The sequence below is a fragment of the Xyrauchen texanus genome, chromosome 16 (genome assembly GCF_025860055.1).
Source record: "Xyrauchen texanus isolate HMW12.3.18 chromosome 16, RBS_HiC_50CHRs, whole genome shotgun sequence".
NCBI classification, from domain to species: domain Eukaryota; kingdom Metazoa; phylum Chordata; class Actinopteri; order Cypriniformes; family Catostomidae; genus Xyrauchen; species Xyrauchen texanus.
The window spans coordinates 43874317-43884906 of record NC_068291.1 but is presented as its reverse complement, the minus strand read 5'-3'; the positions used below and the strand labels follow the sequence as shown (position 1 = coordinate 43884906).

Genomic DNA, 10590 nt, shown 5'->3' with positions numbered 1-10590 from the left:
CAGCATGAATGTCAATACAGCACATACAAGCTACTGTATATTTTGATACACTATTTGTATTGTATAGTGTTGCTGAACTGGCCATGGAAACAGTGTTATAAATGCAATAAACCAAATAGACAGTCCAACCAGGCAAACAAAACAAAGGGTTATCCAAAAGCATTAAATCCAGAAAAACAGGCAATGGTCATCACATGACTCAAGAAACAATGGCAATGAAAAAAAATGCTCGGTAAGGCAGGGTAAACTGGCAATACTTCGCAATGAACAATGGAAATGCATGGCTATATATATATGTGGTAAACAGGAAGTGAGCAGTGAAGAAATGGGTGAATATCAGTATTTGGGAGAGAGCTCCCTCTGGTGGTTGGTAGGATGGGCAACGACCTCAGATGTTACAACTGTACATTATATATTATTATTATTATATGTATATTGTGTTGTGTGTAATTATGTGTATATTCGATATGTAAATTGTGTTGTGTAAATCTGATATTCATTGTAACTTGGTGTATGTCTCATCACTGTAATGACTGCTATGCCAGTCGCCCACTGTTGCACTTGTGTACATGGTTGAGTGACAATAAAGGGGTTTGATTGGATTTGATTGATTTGTACTTGTCAGGTCATGGCTGTTGTTTCAGAACTCTTACAGATCATCACCAGTCTATAATGACTCTCATAATCTCATTAATTATTCATGAGCTGACCAGTTTATCAGCACACGACACCTCTCAGCTGAGGCTTCCTGCCATCTCAAATCACCTGCTCATGTGGAAACTCTTCACCAGGGCGACAGAGGGGGTGTGAACCGTCTCCTAGGTGATGCTTTCCTTTGCCATGACTCTGCCACTCACACACACAGCAAAGACAACCCACGGAGAGAGAGAGAGAGAGAGAGAGAGAGGGGAGGGGAGGGTAGAGGCAGCAGTTCTCATATCCTCTAGATGTGGATTGTACCTTGTTTTACCATGGCCCCATTACAGGACCAGTAACAAGGGATGCTGTGAGATCAAATGGACACTTTCGAGCTGAATGTATCGTCTGCAACATGCAGCACTGAGATGAGATGGCCGTGCATGCATGCAGCTGCAGGCACAAATGCATCAGGCTCTCTCATGCGAGCGGCTGCCTGCAGTGGGGAGGCTGATTGAGGGCTTGTGTGACCGTGTGTGAGAGTGCGTGTTAATTCAGCCTCACAAAGCCTCTTCCAAGGAGAGGCTTCTCAATTCATCACACAACGGCAAGGTAAGGAATGTTTCTGCATGCATATGCAACCTATGATCATGCTCTCAAATAGTTTGTTGGGAAAAAGACAGAGCAAATGCAATGAGGTTGAGATTCATTGGTGGTGCTGCTTTGTGCTGCATCGTTGGAGAGAGGCAGAGATAGTGGGTGATGGGAGACATGCACTAAGATGACAATAAAGGAGCATTTTGAAAGGCTAAACAGGAGGTAAAGCTGTGAAAGACTGCAGTGATATGGAAATACTGTCACCCTCCCCTCACACAACACCTCAAACTCCTCTCTAAATATTCGTTCACACAGCAGCAGAATACGGTTGTCAGTCCTCTTTTAGACTCTGTTCACACCTGGTGTAATGTTCATTTCAGGCAGACAAATCTCAAGTGGACAACCCTAGATACAGGTCCAATCAAGGTCACTGAGATTTGTCTCATTAAACTTATACTTAATAAATTGTATGAGAAGGCGAAATTCTAAAATATCATACGACTTGGCTTGTATTAAAAGGTAGGACATGTAAAGACCAACAAATCAACGAAACGAAATTCAAATCGATACAATGAAGGCATCTAAATGTATTGGCTATCGGTCTGGGGAGGCGCGGGTGTTCGTTGGGTGTTCTGTACCTGTGAAAGATCAGGATTTAAGCACCCCTAACCCCCCCACCCCACCAATACGTACATGATAACGTAACAAAAATTAGACTTCATGAGATTTGAAATCATCAGAACGTCAACCAACATGCACACTTAGACGCCAGACGATCTTTTCACCCAAAAATAGATGCTAATGTGAGTTTAGTGTCCATAGTTGTGTTTACAGTAAAAATAGGGATCTGATGGGTTTGAAACGGTAGACAATTACATTTGAGAGTAAAACCTTAATAAATACTAGTTGGTAAACGGCAACATTACTTGTTCAAACTAGGCCAGGAATACCTAACCCTAACCCACCCCCCCCCAAAACGAAGCATAGTCCTAACCCTAACCTGACTTTACCAAACTTAACCTAACCTACCTAATCTAACCTTAATTTAACCTACCCTAACCCACCCCCCCAAAAGAACCTAACCTAACCCTAATCTAATCTAATATTACTCTAATCTAATCTAACTTTACCTAACCTAATAGTATCCTAATCTAATCTAACCTTTCCTAACCTAATCTAACCCTAATCTAACCTTTCCTAACCTAATCTAACCCCAATCTAACCTTTCCTAACCTAATATAACCCTAACCTAACCCTAATCTAACCTTTACTAACCTAATCTAACCTTTCCTAACCTAATCTAACCCTAATCTAACCTTTCCTAACATAATATAACCCTAATCTAACCCTAATCTAACCTTTCCTAACCTAATCTAACCCTAACCTTTCCTAACCTAATCTAACCCTAACCTTTCCTAACCTAATCTAACCCTAATCTAACCTTTCCTAACCTAATCTAACCTTTCCTAACCTAATATAACCTTTCCTAACCTAATCTAACCCTAATCTAACCTTTCCTAACATAATATAACCCTAATCTAACCCTAATCTAACCTTTCCTAACCTAATCTAACCCTAACCTTTCCTAACCTAATCTAACCTTTCCTAACCTAATCTAACCCTAATCTAACCCTAATCTAACCTTTCCTAACCTAATATAACCCTAATCTAACCCTAATCTAACCTTTCCTAACCTAATCTAACCTTTCCTAACCTAATATAACCCTAATCTAACCTTTTCTAACCTAATCTAACCTTTCCTAACCTAATATAACCCTAATCTAACCTTTCCTAACCTAATATAACCCTAATCTAACCCTAATCTAATCTAACCTTTCCTAACCTTATATAACCCTTATCTAACCCTAATCTAACCTTTCCTAACCTAATATAACCCTAATCTAACCCTAATCTAATCTAACCTTTCCTAACCTAATATAACCTTTATCTAACCCTAATCTAACCTTTCCTAACCTAATATAACCCTAATCTAACCCTAATCTAACCTTTCCTAACCTAATATAACCCTAATCTCACCCTAATATAACCTTTCCTAACCTAATATAACCCTAATCTAACCCTAATCTAACCTTTCCTAACCTAATATAACCCTAATCTAACCCTAATCTAATCTAACCTTTCCTAACCTAATATAACCTTAATATAACCCTAATCTAACCTTTTCTAACCTAATCTAACCTTAATCTAACCTAATCTAACCCTAACCTTTCCTAACCTAATCTAACCCTAATCTAACCTTTTCTAATCTAATATAACCTTAATATAACCCTAATCTAACCTTTCCTAACCTAATATAACCTTAATATAACCCTAATCTAACCTTTCCTAACCTAATATAACCCTAATATAACCTTTCCTAACCTAATATAACCTTAATATAACCCTAATCTAACCTTTCATAACCTAATATAACCTTAATATAACCCTAATCTAACCTTTCCTAACCTAATATAACCTTAATATAACCCTAATCTAACCTTTCCTAACCTAATATAACCCTAATCTAACCTTTCCTAACCTTATCTAACCCTAATCTAACTTTTCCTAACCTATTATAACCTTAATATAACCCAAATCTAACCTTTCCTAACCTAATATAACCCAAATCTAACCTTTCCTAACCTAATATAACCCTAATCTAACCTATCCTAACCTAATATAACCCTAATTTCTAAACATGTGACCAAATACCTGAAAGGATTCAATCATAAGGAGTAGTTTTTAATTCAAATGAAATCTTCACCCAATGCAAATTCCTCATATTTTCAATAGTGTCTGTCTTGATGCATACAGATGTTACTAAAGGCTCTCACAAGTTATCAAGGATTTTAATAGACATTAAGTGTGTTTAAGTGCACAGCAATACACTGGTGATAACTACCGAATACCAGCCATTCAATAAATCTGATAACGTAACAAAAATTTGATTTCATGAGATTTGAAATCATCATAATGTCAACCAACATGCACACTTAGACGCCAGACGATCCTTTCACCCAAAAATAGATGCTAATGTGAGTTTAGTGTCCATAGTTGTGTTTACAGTAAAAACAGGGATCTGATGTTTAAACAGTAGACAATTACATTTGAGAGTAAATCCTTTGATATAAATGCTAGTTGGTAAATGGCAACATTACTTGTTCAAACTAGGCCAGGAATATCAAGCTAAGAGACTGCTCTCATCCCACTACACAACTGGCACAGTTGCTCTGCTCACCCAGGAAAAAGTACAAATGAGATCTCTTTCATATCTGAATAGACAGTAATGAGATTAAATGTAACGTTTTGCTCAAGTCTGCTGCTTCTCAGAAGTTCCTCTAGTAATCTCACGTCTCCTCTAGAGCTTCAGAAGAGATCTCAATAATGTCTCAAACTGTGCTCATGTTTGCTCAAGATACCAAAGTCTGCCATCAAAGGGTTTCAATACCAACTCAGAGTGTTTCCATCACATTTATCCAAGCGTAGCACTCTCACATCGATTTTATAGTATAATCATTTCTATACTCTGTACTTCTATACTCATACACATATATACATATATACACATATTTACATACATACATATATACTGTAAAGGGATCAATGGAAAGGAGGAGGCAAGAACCGGCTTGACAATATAAATAATAGTTTAATTGGTAAACTTAAAAACAAGGACACAAACACACACATGACAGACGTGTCCGTAAACGATCTCTCTCCCCCACATGATCCTCTGCAGTCGACCTTTATACCTCTCGAAAGCTTGATTAGCCTAATATGGGACCGGGTGTGTAGGATCACGACCCGGCCACGCCCTCCGCCCTGCCACATATACTGTACATACATACATATACATATATATGGAGTGGTGGTGGTGTAGTGGTCTAAAGCACATAACTGGTAATCAGAAGGTTGCTGGTTCAATCCCCACAGTCACCACCATTGTGTCCTTGAGTAAGGCACTTAACTCCAGGTTGCTCCGGGGGGATTGTCCCTGTAATAAGTGCACTGAAAGTCGCTTTGGATAAAAGTGTCTGCCAAATGCATAAATGTAAATGTACATATATACACACATACATACACACACACACACACACATACATACACATACATATACACACACACATACATACACACACATACATACATACACATATATACACATATACATACATACACACATATATATATATGTAATGTATTTATATTGAATTAACTTTGAGATTTAAAATTAATTAATAAATTAATCATCATGTCATGTTAATAATTTGATTACAAATTTTAATTAATTGATAGCTCTATTAGTGACATTGAGGTATCTACATTTCTGAAATGTAGATGCCTCAAAGTTAACAGAGATGGACTAAAAACTCAACAGTGTCTTTAAGATGGTCAAACTCATTTTATTCTTTAAGGGTCGCTTGCATTCACTGTTCAGTACAGGTCAGCAGCTCTTGTGTAATTCCTCATCAATGGCTGATTCTCTATAGAGGAAGTGGAGATCATATAGAGGATACAGAGGGAGGAAATAAGTGAAAGATGTGGAGAAGAGGTGAGAGATATAGATGTGAATGAGGACAGATGACATACAGCTCGAGCGTTTAGATTTTGTCACAGCATATCTGAAGCACTGCTTCACACTTCACTGGCGTCACTGTGATGGGACTGTCACGGCAATGACAAACGATGCCACTGGCCCCAGCCAAGACAAACATAGGCGCAACAGGGGATTGCTTTCTTCTTGGGACAGTGTCCAAATATTCCAAAGGGAATAAGGTGGTAAAAAGTGAAGAAAACATAAAGAGACATCCAAATCAAGAGATGAAGATGGCAAACAGCCACAAAATCCATCATTGGTTTTGGGTTTGGCACAAACTTGGATTCTAGTCACGATCTCCAAGAATTGTTCATTTGAGGGCTTTGATTATAATTAGTTGGAGGTAAGATGAAAACATTCTAGTGGAAATTGGAAATTAGGCAATTTTGGCATAGCCAGACTTTTGTCTATTGGCATTTCTGTCAATATTTTTTCTTCTTCAAATATTTTCTTTTTCCTCCAAAAAATAAATAAAAAAATTCTCAAAATAATTTGAGAATAAGCCAATTAAATTAGGAAGAAAACAATTATAATTAAGCTAATTTGAAACAACTAACAAAAGTTTTGTAGTTATGTTGACATAAAATGACCACAAGTTGAATTAAAGGGTGATGCAAAAATGAGTGGTAGACCGAATTAATCGGTGCCGATAGTTGCTTTTTGGAAGTATCTTCTATAGTTGCTATTCGAAGGTTATCGGCAAAAATCAATGCCGATATTTGACAATAGTTCCTCTGAAAATGACGTTTCTTTAAATTGAAACGAGGGCTTGCAAAGGAAAATCGGACTTTATGGAAATGTCGCTCGTCATCACATTCGTCATGTTTCCAACTTCATATTGTGAATAATAATAATAATATCTAGGCTATAAAAAGCTTAATTGGGTAAATATGACATGCATTGTAACGGACCCAAGGCTATGCCATTTCAAAATAAAGAGTCCTTCGTGTGTTTTAGAAATGTTCACAGTTAAAAGTCCAAAATTATACAATTATTATTATTTTTTAATAATAATTGGTTGCCAGGGCATTTCTATGTGGTTGTTAAGATGTTCTGGGTGGTTACTAGTGCATTCTTATACAGTTGCTAAGGTGTTCTGTGTGGTTACTAGGGCATTGTTATGTGGTTGCTGATGTATTCCAAATAATGTAGTATATTTAGTTAATTGCTATGTGATTGTTCTGGGTGGTTGCTAGGGTGTTGTGGATGGTTGCCAGGGCATTTCTATGTGGTTGTTAATATGTTCTGGGTGGTTACTAAGGTGTTCTGGGTGGTTACTAGAGCATTGTTATGTTGTTGCTAATGTATTCTGAATAATTTTGTATTTTTAGTTCATTGCTATGTGATTGCTAAGGTGTTCTGGGTGGTTGCTAGGGTGTTGTGGATGGTTGCCAGGGCATTTCTATGTTGTTGTTAAGATGTTCTGGGTGGTTAATAAGGTGTTCTGGGTGGATACTAGGGCATTCTTATACAGTTGCTAAGGTGTTCTGTTTGGTTGCTAGAGTGTTCTGGGTGGAGTCTAGGGTGTTCTGGGTGGTTGCTAGACCATTGTTATGCAGTTGCTAATGTGTTCTGAATACTTTTGTATTTTTAGTTCATTGCTATGTGATTGCTAAGGTGCTCTGTGTGGTTGCTAGGGTGTTGTGTGTGGTTGCCAGAGTGTTTCAGTGTGGTTGCCAAGATGTTCTGGGTGGTTGCTAGAGTGTTCTAGGTGGTTGCTAGGGTGTTGTGGATGGTTGCCAGAGCATTTCTATGTGGTTGTTAAGCTGTTCAGGGTGGTCTCTAGGGCATTCTTATACAGTTGCTAAGGTGTTCTGGGTGGTTGCTAGGGTGTTGTGGGTGTTCACCAGGGTGTTTGAATGTGGTTGCCATGATGTTCTGGGTGGATTCTAGGGTGTTCTGGGTGGTTGCTAGACCATTGTTATGCAGTTGCTAATGTGTTCTGGGTTGTTGCCAGGGTATTTCTATATGGCTGTTAATATGTTCTGGGTGGTTGCTTGAGCATTCCTATTCAGTTGCTAAGGTGCTCTGTGTGGTTGCTAGGGTGTTGTGTGTGGTTGCCAGAGTGTTTCAATGTGGTTGCCAATATGTTCTGGGTGGTTGCTAGTGCATTGTTATGAGGTTGCTAAGGTGTTTTATCCACTTTTTGGATAAAAGTGTCTTCCAAATGCATAAACGTTAATACAACACATAATTTCTGTTTCAGTGTGCATGCTGATTATTTCACTAAAGATTAAAGCAGAATATGCCGTAGTAATTTTAGCAAACTCATGTCTTTTTTGTCTCCAATATGCGTTAGACTGTCGGTGACCGGACTGTGTTCATGCCATCAGAAACAGTGACTATTTTGTCCCATATAGATGCAATCTAATGGCCAGAAAAGAACAACAGAAAATGAATCATGGCCCTTTGTAGGCAAATGTAGTTCAAGCTCTCACGAGGGACGTTCACCACATCAATAAATAAAACCCCAGAGAACTGGTTCAGCTTCGTCCTGCTGTCCTGATGAGACATCTTTATCTGCTGAGAGTACAATTATTTAAGGGACTCCCAGAAGACCAGAACAGCTTTGATTAAACCGAGCAAGAGGCCACTGAGTTCATCAACCAGAAATGTACAGACAAACTCTTCAACTACTACAGCTGAAATACTCACTGACTTCTCAGGTCAATATCAACACTTAACGTTGGCCAAAAAGCCATTTTAACTCATGATAAATACAGTTGGGTACGCGTGATATAAGCGTGAAGCGATCATCTGTGTTCCACAACTCCTTTCGGGTCCTTGAATAACGTGTAATGTTCGAGTAAGGGCAGCCTGTGGACTTTCTGGTGCCCCCCCTAAGGAGTTGGTGCCCTACACAGACTGCATAGTCTGCTTATAGGGAGCTGCGTTAACTGCATACAGCTACATACTACTGAACTATACCAGACAGTTTACTGTTCCACTATGGTATGTCATATGTTGCGCTACGATCAAGAACCCAGCGTATTTGCTGTTTGTTGTGACACCACAACAGTTGCTAATGTGTTCTGAATACTTTTGTATTTTTAGTTCATTGCTATGTGTTTGTTAAGGTGTTGTGTGTGGTTGCCAGAGTGTTTCAGTGTGGTTGCCAAGATGTTCTGGGTGGTTGCTAGGGTGTTCTAGGTGGTTACCAATGTGTTCTGGGTGGTTTCTAGTGCATTGTTATGCGGTTGCTAAGGTGTTCTGAATATTTTTTTTATTTTGAGTTCATTGCTATGTGTTTGCTAAGGTGTTCTGTGTGGTTGCTAGGGTGTTGTGTGTGGTTGCCAGAGTGTTTCAATGTGGTTGCCAAGATGTTCTGGGTGGTTGCTAGAGTGTTCTAGGTGGTTGCTAGGGTGTTCTGGGTGGTTGCTAGAGTGTTCTAGGTAGTTGCTAGGGTGTTCTGGGTGGTTTCTAGTGCATTGTTATGTGGTTGCTAATGTGTTCTGAATAATTTTTTATTTTTAGTTCATTGCTATGTGTTTGCTAAGGTGTTCTGTGTGGTTGCTAGGGTGTTGTGTGTGGTTGCCAGAGTGTTTCAATGTGGTTGCCAAGATGTTCTGGGTGGTTGCTAGAGTGTTCTAGGTGGTTACTAGGGTGTTCTGGGTGGTTTCTAGTGCATTGTTATGCGGTTGCTAAGGTGTTCGGAATAATGTTTTATTTTGAGTTCATTGCTATGTGTTTGCTAAGGTGTTCTGTGTGGTTGCTAGGGTGTTGTGTGTGGTTGCCAGAGTGTTTCAATGTGGTTGCCAAGATGTTCTGGGTGGTTGCTAGGGTGTTCTAGGTGGTTGCTAGAGTGTTCTAGGTGGTTACTAGGGTGTTCTGGGTGGTTTCTAGTGCATTGTTATGCGGTTGCTAAGGTGTTCTGAACAATTTTTTATTTTTAGTTCATTGCTATGTGTTTGCTAAGGTGTTCTGTGTGGTTGCTAGGGTGTTGTGTGTGGTTGCCAAGATGTTCTGGGTGGTTGCTAGAGTGTTCTAGGTAGTTGCTAGGGTGTTCTGGGTGGTTTCTAGTGCATTGTTATGCGGTTGCTAAGGTGTTCTGAATAATTTTTTATTTTTAGTTCATTGCTATGTGTTTGCTAAGGTGTTCTGTGTGGTTGCTAGGGTGTTGTGTGTGGTTGCCAGAGTGTTTCAATGTGGTTGCCAAGATGTTCTGGGTGGTTGCTAGAGTGTTCTAGGTGGTTACTAGGGTGTTCTGGGTGGTTTCTAGTGCATTGTTATGCGGTTGCTAAGGTGTTCTGAATAATGTTTTATTTTGAGTTCATTGCTATGTGTTTGCTAAGGTGTTCTGTGTGGTTGCTAAGGTGTTCTGTGTGGTTGCTTGTGCAGTCCTATACAGTTGCTAAGGTGCTCTGTGTGGTTGCTAGGGTGTTGTGTGTGGTTGCCAGAGTGTTTCAATGTGGTTGCCTAGATGTTCTGGGTGGTTGCTAGAGTGTTCTAGGTGGTTGCTAGGGTGTTATGGGTGGTTTCTAGTGCATTGTTATGTGGTTGCTAAGGTGTTCTGAATAATTTTATATTTTTATTACTGGTAAATAATAGTTCAGGAAAATAAAATGACATATTTATTTGCAAGTCAACCATCAAAAATGGTTTTAAGACACTTGCCTGCTAATTTACATAAGCATAATAATGAACGATTCATCAATATCACTTGACGAGAGACAGATGGTGATTACACTGATGCTTCAATCAATTATTAAACAGTTATTAAATAAAGTTATAATGCTGCCTACTCTTCCAGTGTAAGTTAT

General features: G+C 39.0%; 1 protein-coding gene across 1 annotated transcript in view; it reads left to right on the top strand.

Moving 5' to 3' along the window:
- The first annotated feature begins 965 nt into the window (after positions 1 to 965).
- The window catches only part of LOC127656946 (serine/threonine-protein kinase PAK 4-like), a 38121-nt gene continuing 28496 nt past the window's right edge, over positions 966 to 10590 (top strand). Inside the window, exon 1 of the mRNA XM_052145515.1 lies at positions 966 to 1248. The gene's annotated coding sequence lies outside the window, so the exon portion shown is untranslated. The remainder of the gene's footprint in view (positions 1249 to 10590) is intronic.